Below are 16,066 nucleotides of genomic sequence, written 5' to 3' on the forward strand. Positions count from 1 at the left end.
GCTAGGGGATTAGCAGGGGTAATTACTGTGCAAACAGAGTCACAACAGGACATTTCTCCTCTGACCCTGAGACAGGTCTGCATACATGGGGCTGACTTAGAACAGAAAGGACAGATTAAATCTAAAAGACAGTACCAGAGGGGTCACCTACAGTACCATTTCTTGTGCAGAGTGAGAAACAGAAAAATGGTTTTCTAGCCAGTCAGCAGTTGGCTGCTGGAATTGGGTGACTGGAAAAAAAAAAGTGTACATATATATATATATAATATATATACATATATATATATATATATATATATTTATTCTGGGAAGGGACATTTTAATGATGCCTCAGGGAATGGAATGATTCTTTTCTAAACACATGACTGGGACCTCTCTTCCCAGTAGCATAGGTACTGCAGACCACTGCAGTTCTAAGGCAGAAGGGTGCTTTTGTGCTCAGATAGCCAAGGACTGAATCCTTCCTCCAGCAGACCTTGTGAGTGACTCTGGGCAAGCAGCTCCTGTCATCTGAGTGAGGTGAATAATGATATTTCACTACCGCTCATGGGGACAGAGTGTGAGGCAGAAATAACTGAAGTCCACTGAGACCCCTGGAGAGATGAAAACCAGAGAACTACAAATAATAAAACAATATGGGGAAGGATGGTCAGGTCCTTCCCTAAGGTGGGAATACAGGAACTAGCAGCAGCTGTGGGGACACAGTGTTTGGGCCCAGCTACACTCTGCCATTCGACGCGAGGGCTCCTGGGAGGAAAACTTCCCCAGGAAGTGAGTCATTTTAGTGAAACAGTCTTCCTTCCCAAGCCCCCACATCTTTCTCAGATGGAACGAAAGGCTCCATTCTGTCCTTGCCAGCACCAGTCCCTTCACCATATGGGACTGCAGTTACTTCAGCTCAGAAACCAGGTTTGTCCTTCGTTTTGCACTCTCCTCCCACTCCTCCACCCCCAGCACGTCCCCGGGCCAAGCATCTTCCTCCAACCTCGGGCCTGTCAGCTCTGCAAACAGCTCAGCGTGGCGCCTTTCCTCGGAGAGTAAAGCAGCTTCCTTACCCCAGCCAGGCAGCTCCTTGCTAAACAGCACGAAGTGGGGGAGGGCTAYGCTTTACACAAGGTTCTCTTCCCAAGTGAAAAGGAAAAAAAGAAAAAGCAAAAAAAGAAGTGTTGAGGTAGCTAATTAAATCTGCGGGCTAAGTCCTATGCGAACCAATACTTTTGAGGCTCAACCTGCTCTCCCCAGGTGGAATGAGGGTATCCAGCATTATCTGGGCTATTAGCAGGAATGGAGGTAACCCAGCTCAGATAAAGCCTAGACCTTGAACTAGATTGCAAAATCAGACCAGCCATGTAGGGAATCTTCCAGAGCCTGAAAAAGGAGGTCTAACATGATACATGCTGTTTTTAATCATCCTAGACCCGTAAGTCCTTACTGATCGACCTGTACGACCTGTCACCGCTTCCCCACTGCCCTGAGCTTTGGCAGTGCCAAGCGATGAATCAGAGCGACACAGCCTTCAACCCACTTCTGATTTTCCTGCATCTCTGCTGCTTGTTCCTGACCAGACCGGTAACCCAGGGGTGCCAAAAATACCCAGAGGAAGATTGGCAGTTCAGGTCCAAATGGAAGCAGGAGGTACCAGATGTCTCCTGAGAAAGCCAGCTCTCTCCTAAGAGACCTGTCTGCCTGGAATTAGCTTATCTTAAAAAGGAGCTCAGGGGCTTATTTAAACCATGACTTTTCTCCCCTGCTGCCAAGCACTGACGGAACTGAGGTCCTTTTTAGGCACTGATGACTATTACAGAATAATCAGCCCAAATGTATCAGCATGAATCAGCCCAGTATCTGCATTATCAAAAAAAATTATCTTTTCCTGAGGAGGTGAAAAAAGTCTAAGGAAGCAAAAACAATCTTGAATTGTTCCAAAGTATCTGTACATCTCTTCCAGAGCTTACCCTACTGAGTTAACAGTTGAAGCCTGTTCAGCAGGAGTAGGAGTTGTCATTTTACAGGTGTCTTATAAAAGCAGAAAGGAAAAACCCATAGTATTTGCTTCCAGAGCATTATCAAAGATAGAGAGGAATTACTTTTTCAGAGAAAAAGGCATTAGGCGTTATTTGAAGGATAATTACGTCACAGGTGCTYGTTTAGGGAAAAAAATATCACGTTGGTCACAAGCTCCTTTGTGGGGCGCAAAGGCCAGTGCTGTTCCTCTGGTAGCAGCCAGGCTGCAGAAATGGGCTTTGATCTTAGCTGTGTGTCAATACGACTTCAAATGCAGACCTCCAGAGGAACGTACTATCCCTAATGCACACTCTTGATTGATTAGACTGCTTGTTTTCCTTCTACTTTCAAAGGCAATGTTGAAACACTCTTCCTTGTTGGACTTCACTCTTACTCCTACAGAGGGCAAAAGAGATGGAAGGAGAAGCTGCTTTGGCTAAAATCATACTGTAAATGTGTAGAACAGCCGTTATGCCATTTGAAACCCAAGCATAGCTAGAGATGTCAGCCATCTTTCTGAAATCTGCTGAAATACTGATATTTTAGTGGTTCCTGTGTGTGCCAGCACCCCAAAAAATCAGAATCCAGAGTCCTTAGTGCATGGAAACAGTTGGGGGCAGAAGATGTCTGGAACATCACACAAGATATGGGCAACAACCACCCAGAGCTTTTATTTGGGAATGCTACTGAATTACATGATCAATAAGCACAATGCAAACAGCAAGTTTGGGCAGAATATTTTTGTAGGTGGCTGGCACATAGATTAACCCAGAATGGAAACTAATTAACACTGATGAGTTGCCACCAAATCAAGCAGACATTAAGTTAGACATGGAATGAGGAGAGTAATGCTTTGGCTTACTTGATGGACATTTTATAGCTCTCTGGTCCACGTGAAATATGTGAACTCTGTAACTAGCTGTGATGGTCCTAAATGCTAATTCTGATCTTTTCCTCAAAATAAATCATCAGCAGTCATTAGATTTACCACTTATTTGTAGCATCCAAGTGTTGTGCAGACACCTTTAAAAACAAATGTATAACAGAAAAATAAAATGGTGCTTAGTGAATTTTCTTTTGTAATAGATATATGTATATATGTTATGTTCCATTGCTTGATTTGTACCTTAAATGTCAGAGCGGATCTGTAAGACTGGGTTTGATCGGAAGGGCGTCGTGTGGGGACGTCTTGTCTCTCTCGGTTGTCGCCGTATTATTAAGTCTTCTGCTTGAAAAAAAAAAAAAAAAAAAAAAGCTAGAACAAAAAATAGAAAAATAAAAAAAAAAACTACAGCAGTGCTTGTCCTCTGTCCTCTGCATGTGAGATGGATAGGGAAGAAGGGAGTGAAGGAAAGAAGCGTCAGGAAGGTGATAGCCAATGTCCTGTTGGGTAGAAAGGGAAAGTCCTAGCAGGGAAGCTGTTGACTCTGGACCATAATCAGGCCACAAAGTATAGATAGCCAAAGTAGGTGCCAAGGATGTTATAGCACCTGAGATCAAGAGACCTATGTGCAATTCATACTTCCCACTCTCTGGGGATGCCAGGAGAGCAGATAGCTCAGTTGTGGAAATAGCTTAACTAGGCACCAAAAACAGCTGGCCAGAAAATAGCTGTACATAACAATAGAGAGAAGTTTTTCTTTCTAGAAAAAGTATTGGAAAGCACTTAAGGAGTGAAATGCGTTTTGGGGAACAGATAGAGCTGAGGAGTACTCAAGGCCAAATAACCCCTCTGACAACAATCCTACCAGAAAGAAGAGAGGTATGTTTTGGATTCTGTTTTTCCATGTCTTACACCTTTAAAATGAAAGAGGCTTAGCTATGAGGCTATTGAAGACATAAGGGCCTGCAGCATGAGAAACAAACTTTGCTCTCTTTCTTAGAGCCTATAGGGCTTGCTCGCTATCTCCTCTGTGTTCCTTAACTGCAAGTGAAAGTAACCTAGGCCAAAAGTGGTGTCTATAAGCCTTCCCTTGGGAGGTCAGCCTATGCTGTATTATACTTAGGAGCTTATACGTGACCTTGTGTGCTTTAGGATGCTCAAAATCTGGAGTCAGTAAGGAGTTTATGCTACCCTGCAAGATGGTTGTTTGTCTGTCTATCCCTTGATCCTGGAGCGTGGTCTTTGCCCAGACACCAGCAAGGAACTACTGGGAGATGCTTCTCTTACATCTCTGCTCTCACAGCTGCTGTTCTTCCTACCTTATGTCCACATGCAGGGGATGCCAGTTGACCTTGGACAGAACATCTGAGGAATATATACTTTCAGTTGGCAAGGAGAGCTGAACTAGGTTTTTTTGGTACCCTTGGTTGTACTTATAATTTTTAATTCTCTTCTCCCACAGGACTCTTAGCCAGACCTATATTGACCCACGAAAGTGTCTTCAGCACAGAGGTCAGCAATGATGGCTAAATCTTAGCAAAATGCTTAGCAAAGTCCTCTGCCTTCCCTTGTAATGGACTTCCTGCATACCCAAGTAATAAGAGATTTGTGGTGTTTTTCTTAATGCTTCAAGATTCATGTTCAAACATGAAAGTTAGAAACATCTTTTTTACTGTAAAGAAAGCTTATATTATCGTTTAATAATATGCTTCTGAGAGCTGTAGGTTATAGGAAAATGGCAAGTAGAATCGGAGTTGCTAACCTGAACTGGAAATGCACCGGAATTCCTAGAAGAGCTATGAAATGTTGGTATCCCAAGGGGCAGGGGAGACATACAAGTGAAGGCAGAGGATGAGGCTAAGATGGAGAGGACCCTTGATGAAATTGTTAACAAAAGTTGGGAGGAGTGGCTGATACACCTGAGGGCTGTGCTGCCATTCAGAGAGACCTGGACAGGCTGGAGAGCTGGGCAGAGAGGAACCTCAGGAAGTTCAACAAGGGCAAGTGCAGAGTCCTGCACCTAGGGAAAAATAACCCTAGGCACCAGTACAAGCTGGGGGCTGACCTTCTGGAGAGCAGCTCTGCAGAGAAGGACCTGGGAGTGCTGGTGGATGACAGGTTGACCATGAGCCAGCAATGTGCCCTTGTGGCCAGGAAGGCCAATGGTCTCCTGAGGTGCATTAGGAAGGGTGTTGCCAGAAGGTCAAGGGAGGTGATCCTGCCCCTCTACTCAGCCCTGGTGAGGCCTCATCTCACCAGTACAGTACCATGCATTGGTACTGCGTCTAATTCTGGGCTCCCCAGTACAAGAGGGACATGGATCTACTGGAGAGAGTCCAGTGTAGGGCTATGAAGATGATCAGAGGGCTGGAGCATTTGCCCTATGAGGAACGGCTGCGAGAGCTGGGCCTGTTTAGCCTTGGGAAGAGAAGACTGAGGGGGGGTCTTATCAATGTGTATAAGTAAGTACCTGAAGGGAGGGTGTCAGGGGGACGAGGACAAACTCTTTTCATTTGTCCCATATGACAGGACAAGAGGCAATGGGCAGAAATTGAAGCACAGGAAGCTCTGCCTGAACGTGAGGGGGAATTTCTTCCCTGGGAGAGTGATGGAGCACTAAAACAGGTTGCCCAGAGAGGCTGTGGAGTCTCCTTCTCTGAAGCTATTCAAGGCCCACCTGGATGCAACCCTGTTTAACATGCTCTAGGTGACCCTGCTTGAGCAGGAAGGTTGGACTAGATGATCTCCAGAGGTCCCTTCCAACCTTACTGATTCTATGATACTATGATTCTATGAAATTGAGGCTGCTGAAGGCTGTTGGGAGTAGGGATGAGGAAGAGGTTCCCAAAAAAAAAAAGTGAGAGAGTGAGGGGAGAAATGCTGACCATGCTGAGATATGTTACTTGATAGCATTTGCCAAATCACAAATAATTCCTCCTGTACCAAAGATCAGAGAACCCTCACCAGCTGGTGGCAGTAGTTAACACCCCCACTCCCTTCCAGTTGCTCCACATTGATGGGGAGCTGGAGGGCATGCCTGAAGAAGGAAAGAAACTTACTGTGGACTTTGGAGCATTAGAATTTGCCAATTTGGCTCTGAGTCTGCCCTGCCTAGCCTTGTGATTCGGCTCAGATGGGCTCATGTTTGAGTTCAACAGATGCTGCCTGTGGGCTTTGTGGAGGTGCACAGGGATAATCAGGATCTGGTTTCTGTTTGCTTGCTAATTTGAGCCCCTGCTGTGAGATTTGGATGTTTCTGAGGATTTTATATTAGCTTTAATGATTAAAAAATTATTTCAATGCTTAGTGAAGAAGATGCATGATCTATCATTGAAGCAGCTTGGAAACAGGGCTCATTAGGACATATATTAGTGGAGAAAGATACCCTTGCCCCCATGTCCTCATGGAATGACTATCCACTCATCTAAACATGATAAAGGTTTTTGCTGGCCTCCTCTGAGGCCAGAGGATAAAGCATTCAACTGTGAAACAAGATTTCTTGGTTCTTTTTCTGGCTTCAGCTATGTGTGTGTATGTGAGCCTGGGCAAATCATTTCACCTGCTTCAGTGCCACAGTTCCCCCACAGGTAAGATAAGCACAACAATGTATAAGCTATTTGGGGAAATGACTTGCAAGTGCCCAAGCTCATTACAGAAAGAAGTGTTGCAATTAATAAAGACTACCTTAGCACTTTGACAGTAGCTTATACTATCTTTATGTATGTATCTTTATATATCTACCTATCTTGTCTTCTGTATATGTTATGTATCTTATCTACATGTCTTATTATATCTTTATCTATATATCTATATACCTTCATATACTATCTTCATAATACACTACACACTATCCCTATGGTACAGGTTTCACTGCAGAAGCCCAAAGTACAGTTAACCAATTATTGGAGAGAACAAAGATTTTTTCCTAGCCCCTCATCAACTGATAGAAGCCATGTAGAGAGGATAAAAAATTGTTATCTGGATCAAAACATCTGTTTTTAGTAAAGCCTAGCAAGCTTTTTCTGGTTACACTCTGAGGAGAGAAAGGGCCTGCCAGTTCTGGGACTGCAGGTGACACGATCTTATTTCACTCACAAGAACACTGATAAATATCATGTTTGAGAGGAGATTGATAATACTGTGTTTTATCTCCGGAGTCATTCATTAACCCTCTCAGACATCAATATTCTCCTTATTAGGAGAGAGAAACTGAGGCAGGGAGAAAAAAGTAGTTATAAAAAGACCTTTTTTAGTTTAAAGCATAGAGCTGAGGCATTATTTGCTCCTGGACCTACACTCAGGTGTACACTCAGGACATTGTTCTCGAATGCACAAACCATGGGCAGACCTTAGTGTGCGGTGAGGGCAAGGGAAGCACAGGTAAAAAGAAGGTGAGGGAATTAAAATGAGGAGAGGGAACAGGAGAAGAGATGAGGTTAGCAGTGATGGTAGAGTGTGAGAAAAGCAGAGGAAGAATGAACAGGGGAGATGCAGCAGGGAACGGAGTGGGATAGCAAGCAAGAGGTACAGTCAGAGCAGGGAGCATCTGAAGTCTCTCTGAAGAGCTTGCCTATTTTGCCTCTGTTTTTTTTTTTTTTTTTTTTTTTTTTGTTGTTTGTGTGTTTTTTTTTTTTCTGTGATCCTGCCTTAAAATTGCAGGAATGTGGCAACACAGCATCGACGCTCTGATTTATTAATTCCATCCCATCCCACCAGCCGATAAAACAAAAGCATCTGTGTTTGCTCAAGAGGAGCACATGAAGGGCCTCATTCATGTCAGAGGTGGAGAGGGAAGCTGGCAGATATAGGAAAGTCATTGGCACCTCCTTCCTTTTCACCTTTGTGTGGATTTGGGGTGGGGGAAGGGCTGTGGGAGGGAAGGATCCACAGAGGTGGAAGGCAGGAATCCAGGGCATGATGTATCTGGAGGGAAAAAGCTCCAGATCACTGTGGCAGGCGGTATGGGCTCCTCAGTGAGAGAAAGAGAAGGGAAGGGGGAGACGCAACAAATGCATTAGGCTTGGCCACCTCCAGTGAGGAAACCATCTGAACACTGCATTGTGGACATGATGGCTGGATCTTTTGTTTTCTCTTGGGCTGGCCTAGCACTGTCTTAGGAGGTGATACTTTGTATCAGTTTGCCTTGAGAAACAGCGCTTCTATTACTATAGTCACAGCCAAGGCATTCAGGAAGCCAGGAAGTCCCTCCACCAGGGAGGCCAGCGCTGCTGCCAAACCCATCGCTATGGACACAACCAGGTAATAATTGATTACATCTGCCAGCCACAGGAGAAATATTATTTTAAAGTTGTTTTTTTAAAACGTGTTTTCAGAACATGAAGAGGATGCAGGGTAAGATGAATATAATACATACTACTTCACAGACTGCTGCATCAAGGGGAAGACTAACTGGTGGAGGAAAGCAGGCAGCCTCTACTCCCTCCCATTCCAGGCCATTCTAGAAATAGGTACCAGGAGATTTCTGCTAGACAAAGACGACATTGGTAATAGCACATATCTACTTTACCTCTAAGTTTAGGAGTAGTGGCTTCAGGAGCCAGGCTGCCCTGTAGTGCTGCCCTGGGAACATCATTGCAGAGCGAGCAGGGTCTGCCAAGCCGCTGCTGCCTGCCTGGCCCTTGGCTTTTCCTTCATGTTCTCCCACACAAGGACTGCCTAGGAGCAATCCTGCTTTGCTAGCAAAACATGGTTCTCATGCGCCCTGTACTCCCCCACACAAACCCACTGTGAACTTACAGAATGAGACAGCATTGCTGCTCTAAAATCTTCTAACCAGAACTGAGTACGTCTGACTGTTAACCCTGTTCAGCTCTAAGTAATACCAGTGCTTCACTTGGCTAGYGGTAGGCTGTACTGGGAATAAATGCCCTTGTCCTCGGATGCCAAGGGGTAACATCTAAAGAATGGGACAATAGAATTTTCTTTTGTAATGCAGCATTATTCATAAACCAGCACCACACAAAGTTGCCAGGTTGCTGGCAGTCTATTAAAATCAACAACACAGGCAGGGAAAGGAGCAGTATAAGTACCACTGGACCAGCTCAAATCTCATCAGAACTTATCCTGAACCCTCTCTAGCTGACAAAAAAACCAAACCTATGTGAGCTAAGTGTCAGCATAGAGGCTGAAAAACATAAATTTTTCACTTCTGCATAGAAATGAATATCGGAATTGCCCCAGCGATTTTCACTCAAGCATGTCTGTCTCCTTTTGTCCTCTGCCTCTTACACCGATCAATATTATACATTTTAGAAGGTACAAGAAATCCTATGCTAGACAATTGTGAAAGACTGAAGCCTGAGGATTTCGATCTATTTCAGATTGGTTATCCTATCCAATGATGAATGATCTATGATCCATCGAAATGTCTCCTCCTTTCCTGAATCCAGTACTCGGCCTTGGCAGAGTCTTGTAGCACTGAGTTCTGTATGTCACTATGCATTGCAAGGGAAAGAACTTTTTTATCACCAAATTGCTACCTTTTGCATTTTTCCTGAATGCAACCCAGTTCATCTAATAAGAAAAGAGACGCAGAAAAGCATTCATTCTCCACTCTACAATGTTCATTGCTTTTTTCGTACTGTTTTTTCGTGGTGTTCATTGTTTTTCTTCATACTGATGTCACTGCTCATTTATCTCCCAGAACTGACTAGCCCCATCTTAACAAATCTCTCTGTGCATAAGGCATTTGTGGGATTACCTGCACAGAAGAGGGACAAACAGCAAGCAAAACACAAAGTACCCTTTGGTGAAGCTGTGAAAACCAACTCTGTGTCTCAGCCCTGGGAAACTGGGTCTTCTGAGAAAACTTTGCTCACATTTCATAAATTTGAAGAATTTGCAGAGTGCAATTAGGGAGGAGGATCCTAGGCAGCCCCCTGCACTGTGCAGTGGAGGAAGCCAGTCAGGTAGGTGATTGAACACTTGTGAATATTGGCAAAGTAGATAAATTCTGGCTCTTAAGACCTGCAGGAACATTAATGTCACTTGAGAACGAACTAGATAAGACTTCTCAACCAGTCYCTGAGCCTGCACAGCTTAAAACAACACAAAAGGGTAAAGGATCAACCTTTTTATAAAAATGTTGGTCACAAGTTTGGGTGCAATTTGGAATGAAATTCTGACTCAGAGGAATCAGTGGAGTCTGACTAGTTTCCCTCTCAAAGAGTGGGGTTTATGCAGTTATGCCTAAAGAGGAGAAGACCATAGCTCTAGGCCTCATCCGTACTCTGTATTTATTAGTCTCTTACGGTATCAGTAGTTTTTAATTGTAGTCCTGTTAGGCTGATCTACTTCCCAGCTTCGCAAGCGCTTCTCAGAGGTGCAGGCCTCGTCTGGGAGATGGACAATCTGGGGCTGTCTCGGCTCTAATGCTATCAGCTGCAGTGTCTCCCTGTGTAAAGTAGGGGTAGTCATACTGACAATCAGCTCTGTATGCAGGCAGGGAGTGCTCTTCATCACGTATGCATGGTACTTTGAGATCTTTGGTTGGGAAGCTGTACGGATGAGCATAATACTTATTAGACAGAAAGGCCAGGAGCAAAAAGAGCAGAGTGATTTTTACACTTCTCCAGGGCCCTCTAGGTGTGTTGGACCCTGACTTCAAGTCTGGCTTATTACCACCATTTTAGGCTTTTTTCTTGTATTAGGAATAATTAAATACAAGGAGAAAGGGAACAGATATCATCTTCCCTGTGTACATCCTGCAGAATAATTGCAAAGCTTTCCCAGAGCAATTTTGCATGCTCAGTAAAGGGCGTATTTGGAGCCTATCAAATATCTCATCCCTCATAGGCATATATAGGCTCACAGTGTATGTCAGGAGCTCTCTGTATTCCTGCCAAACATTGCCTTGCTGGAACAGGGAAGACAACTAAGGATGCTAAAGAGGAGGAAAAAGAAGAGGCCTTAGAAAAAGCTCTAGGAAGTAGATAGCCTTGTGAGATGGCTCCTCAGGGCAGGGAGGCAGTGTTGGTGGGAAGCTGTAAGTGTTGGTGCCTGCAGCATTGGCACCCTGAGGGAGAAGGGCAGCAGGGGTTGGAGCCATTAAGTGGAGGCAGAGCAGGCATGGAGAAACAGGGGTGCGCAGGGCAGTTCTGTTGGCAGGTGATTACTGCAGTGGAGAGGGAAGGAAAACARTCTGGGGCTCTGGCTGCAAGGAACCCACTCCAAGCACTCACCAGCAAGCTGCATCTTAGGTATGTCTTGTCTCTGAAACCCTAAGAACGTATCGTGCCTGCCACTGAAGCAGAGGGAAGTTCCCTTCCAGAAAGCACTTCTACCAATGGAGGATGTCTCACAGGCAAGAAAGGATACTGCTTATCAAGGAGACATAGCCCTGAGCTGTCCAATGCCAACCTGGACACTCTACAGGGAAGAAATCATTAAACAGCACTGAAGTGCTAGTCACAAAGACATACCTGAACTACAGAAGGAATGTGAATTTAAAGGTGATAGGGCTGTATGTTGTGGAAGTATATTCTCTCTTACATACATTTAGTTGTTCTATAGCTTTGTACAGATCACTAGGCAACAGTCTTCCTAAATAACAGTGAAACAAAACCCATAAGTGCAAGATACTTGCTCATTAAAAAAAAATCTCTCCATAAGAGCAAGTGTCCTCAGCCCAACTGCTTTAATTTCTGTCCCATGTTTGTCAAGTGTTTTGCAAGTCAGGCAGAGGCCCTTCACTGTAAAGGTTGCTGCATCTCAGCTGTGCAGTGTCAGCTGGTTGAATTGGTATGGAACTGCAAGGTTGACTAAATGGCTTATCAATTATTGTAATTATTAATACTATATTGAAAATGTCAAAGAGGCCAAGAGCTTTAATTTGATATCATCTGTTTTCTGAAATACCCAACACTATGTTGGCTGCTCTGTGCATCTATCTCTGACATTAACTGTCCTGCAAAGCCTTAGTTCAGTGCAGACTGAAGTGTCCTGAAAGTGGTACTAAAGTAGCTCTCAAGAGGGAGGGATGGAATCATGGCCACCGAGCTCCTGGCCTTGTGCTGGGACACAGTGTGTTTTTGGCAACTAGCACTTACATATAGAGCGTATCTCATATATGCCCTTAAAAGCTTCTGGGAAATCATGGAGAAGACACCAACCAAAAGCTATCCTGGCCCTGAGATCCTGCTTTAAGGCACAGAGAGAAGGGGATTGGTGCTACGCATGGCTACAAACAGATGTGACACATGTTGTCATCCCCAGCTCTGTGAGTGACCCCCTCATGTACTACAACCTTTTCTGCTACCTGAAACAGGTCTCTCCATAGCTCCTTACCAAGGTACCTCACTTCTGAGTAATAATGGCATCCTTTTTGCTAGGATCCCRTAGTTTCATCTCTCTGCACCCATCTCTCATCTTGTCATGCAGTCCCTGCTCCTAGTCTTGTCTGAGGCTCTCCCTCAGAGAGGGACTGCTCTTTGGTGGTCCAGGGATGCAAGGCATGAACCTCATAAGCCATTTTCCCCCATTTTCACCACGTAGAAGTGGATGACCAGACTTATATGGGAAGCCACTGTTCCCTGCTATACTCTCCGCRTATGTTCTTTTTCACAGGGATGCCTCCTTCCTGTCCAGAAAAGGAGCTGAAAGTACCTGCAGATGCTGCGTTGTTCATGCTCCCCCACTCACTTGCTGTGCAGTGCAAGCCTCAGGTTAATGGATGGATATTTATTGTGAGTCTTTGTTGCTGTGCTACAGCGATGGTTGGTGCTGGCCTTGCTCCCCAGAAGATCTGAACACTCCTTCTCCCAAGCACTCACAGAAATTAGCCCTTGGTAGGTCTTCCTGCAGGGTTACTGCTTCCTCCCAGACTTGCAGCACCTCCTGGTTTCCTTCCTCTCCCTTTCTTATGCACTAGCTCCTAAACCTGCTTCTCCCCTCCTCTGACCCCAAGCTGGATGGAGCGAGTGACAGGAAGGCAAAACAAGTACTTTGCAACCCACCTAAGAACATCCATCCCAAACTTGGTCACCCTAGAGAACCAGCAAGTGCATCCCCGATGGACACATTTGTGCCAGGCAAGGGTGAAGAGGGGTAGAGTCCTTCTCCAGCCCTCCACTTCCTCCTGCTCCTTCCTAGTTTGCATCATGCCTCTCTGCTCATGCTGCCCTCTCCCCAAAGTCTTCTTGCCTCCTCATGGTGATGCCAGCCTTTTTTGGCCACCAGCCAACACAATCAAATTGTRTCTCCTCTCCCTGTGCTTAGATCCTCTTCTCTGAGGGGCCAAACACCTCCTGCTCTTGCAGAGGAGGAGGAGGGCTGCCTAGCTAAGGGGGGTAGGGAGCTGTACACTTGGGATATGTGTTCATCGTGGCTGCGTGTGCCCGTGCATAAGCCCCGTTGCCTCTCTATACTTTTGATTGCCCTATATCTGCCACAAAGAGTCACAATAAAACCTATTACTGGAGAGCAATGTGCCTGAGATCCCACGTTTGGGTAACCTATCCTATGAGATCCTATCATTTTTTCTTGGGTGCTATAGCAATGGGTGGACAGAAATCAAGACAGGTGGTATCACCCTAAAGCTGGAAAATTCCAATCTGGATGCTGAATATTCCACATTTTGAAGGTGCTCAGGTGTCAGGATGAGGAGGTAGGGGGATTGCATGGGTTAGTTCACAGCGAGGGCAGAGGCTGCTCGTGAGATTTAGATCCAGATTTGGATTCTGAGCCCAGGTAAAGTTTGGGGACCCGGTCCAGCTCTTTTCTGACAGGGCACGGTAAAAATAACAGTTCGTCATTAAACGAAGCGCTGGGCACTCGAGGGACTGCAAGGTCATCCGCGCTTCCCCGGTGCTCTCCCACCCCGACCCGAGCCCAACGGCGGARCGGGGAGCTCCCGCTTACCTGGCGAGCAGCGCTGGCTTCGTGGGTCGCGGGGCAGGTCCTGGAGGAAGGAGGGCAGCTCGGCACCCGGCCGGGGGCTGCAGCCGGGGAACACCCCCCGCCGCAGGGCAGCGACGTGCCCAGCCCGGCTGCAGCCTTGCCGGGCTCTGCCCACGCGCGCCCGGCGGCAGCGGCTCGCCGGAGGCTCAGCCCCGCCGYGGAGCGGTCCCCGCTTCCCGGTGCCGGGAGCCAGCAGGTTTCGGGAGCCTCCTTACAGCCGGCGCTGGCGATGCAGCTCCGCTTCAGCCTGCGCGAAAGGAGCCTTTTTAAGGCCACCCCGCCGGGGGAAGCGCCGAGGGCTGCCCGCAGCCGGCTGGCGCTCGCAGAGCATCCCGCTGCGCCACCTTAAGAGAGGAGCGAGGGAAGAGGAGAGAGCACGAGAGGGAGAAGAAACGGAGAGAAAAGGAGCCCGGGAGGGAGGGAGGGAGGGGACGGCACGGCACGGCGCGGCCGGGACGGCACGGCCGGGGCTGCGCGCCCGGCGCCTTGCGCGGAGCATCCGCGGGCAGCGCCGCCCCGGCGGGCGGCAGCGCCGGGCCGGGCCGGGCCAGCCCCCGCTCCGCGCTCCCTCCCGGCCCGGCCGCCCCCCGGCTGCAGCGGGGCTGCCCCCCCCGCCTCTCCGAGCGCCCCCGCGGCTCTGTGCAGGCGGGGACCTGCCTCAAAATCTGAATACTGCTAACACTAAGCAGACGCACCGGACAGGACCCAGAGGCACAGCTCTTCTAGGAGTGGTACMCTCACTGCTTGATGGATCACATCACTGCTGCGTGCCTCAGTTTCTCTTCAGGCTCTGTGCTTCGCAAGCAGTGTTAGTGCAACCCACTTTCACCACAGCTGCCGTTGGATGGTCTCAAATGTAGGCCACGCGAGCAGCCACAGTGGAAAGTTTGTCCAGCAGCCTCCAGCTAGGAGCCACCTATGCTGGAGAAGGCTGCTTGCCCCCTGTGGTTGTCCTTTGCCAGCCTCTCTCTGGAGCTGTGTCCCCTGGCAGAGCTGTCACCATGATGCTATCAGGAGGGAGGTGTGAAGCAGCTCCTCAGCCTCTAACCTGAGGCTGAATGTGCAGAGGGCAGACGGAGAAGTGAGAGCTATCGCATCTTGGTCAGTGCTCAATCAGCTTCCAGGCTGATGGCTGTTACTGGCATGCCCTAGGAGTTTCTCTTGAAGAGGGTGCCACAGCCTTCAGCAAACTCAGAGACGCAGGAGGCAGCACAAGCCCAGTCTCAGCCAGGACTGCTGATCAGGTTTGGCTTCAGCAGCAGCATTTTCCTCCTTAGGTAATAGGCTTCTGCTGTGGGATGTGCTAAGCAGGGCAAAAGGCCTTGAGATCCTTGGCTGGGAAGCACTCTAGGAGAAGAACAAGAGAGTAGTGTCCTTGGGTTAGTCGACAAATCTCAGCTGTATTAGTGGAGCACACATTGTTGGAAAAACCTTGGAAAGAAAGACATCAGGTGGCATTTTAGAGTTGAAATGACATTTATAAAGCAGAACACAGAGGGGAATCAGATGYGGGCATTGTGCCGGGTGTGTGAGCACCAGCACAGTCACTCACCTGCCTCTCTCCTTACCAAAGGGACACCTTGAGATGGGTGTGTTTTTCCACAAGGAGGCCCTGCTGCCATGTTCACCACTGCCTTGCTCACTTTGCTTGCCTCTCCCTCAGTGAGGGTGGGCAGGAATTGTTTCTCTCCTTAACCAYGTGTGTTGAGGACTGAAGCAATCCTGCCCTGGCATCACAGGTTTTCTTCACTAGGAGCAGGCAAACCAGAAATGCAGCCATTCTCAGTGTTAGAGGCAAAAATCACCAGGTTGTACACTAGGTGTARAAGAGTCCTGTGCACTTGGGGCTCAAAGCCAGTGTGTGGAGTCAGGAAATGGCCGAATGCTTCCCCACAGATGGCTTAGTAGGAGTCTGAATTAACCCTGCAGTACTGGCAGAAGCATTATCCCACTGCAAGAATTGGCCAGCTGAGGTGCTCCAGCTCTGCAACACCTTGATTTAAGCCAAACCTGCACCAAAGAAATTGACTGCCTCCCCCTGTAATGCATTGAGTCTCTCAATATCCCCATGAGATAGGACAGGGATGTTATCCTCATTCCATGGRTAGGGACTTGCAGAGGGTATAAGTGACTGCTGACTGGCCACAGACATCTTGTGTGACCAGTGACTTGGACCCAAGTTTTGRGTGAATACTTTAACCTGAGGGCTTTCTAAGAGAGGCTAGTTAAGAAGGACTTTCACTCCAGAGAATCTCTCCCTAG

General features: G+C 47.3%; 1 protein-coding gene across 4 annotated transcripts in view; it reads right to left on the bottom strand.

Moving 5' to 3' along the window:
* The window catches only part of LOC146600185 (galactosylgalactosylxylosylprotein 3-beta-glucuronosyltransferase 1-like), a 35,442-nt gene extending 21,427 nt beyond the window's left edge, over window positions 1–14,015 (bottom strand). For 2 of the 4 annotated variants that reach the window (XM_085326031.1, XM_085326030.1), the window contains exon 1: window positions 13,766–14,015. The gene's annotated coding sequence lies outside the window, so the exon portion shown is untranslated. The remainder of the gene's footprint in view (window positions 1–13,765) is intronic. The other 2 variants (XM_085326029.1, XM_085326027.1) reach the window with 1 other exon arrangement.
* Between the last annotated feature and the right edge of the window lie 2,051 nt (window positions 14,016–16,066).

The sequence above is a fragment of the Rhea americana genome, unplaced genomic scaffold (genome assembly GCF_003343005.1).
Source record: "Rhea americana isolate MKP2758 unplaced genomic scaffold, rheAme1 scaffold_126, whole genome shotgun sequence".
Lineage (NCBI taxonomy): Eukaryota > Metazoa > Chordata > Aves > Rheiformes > Rheidae > Rhea > Rhea americana.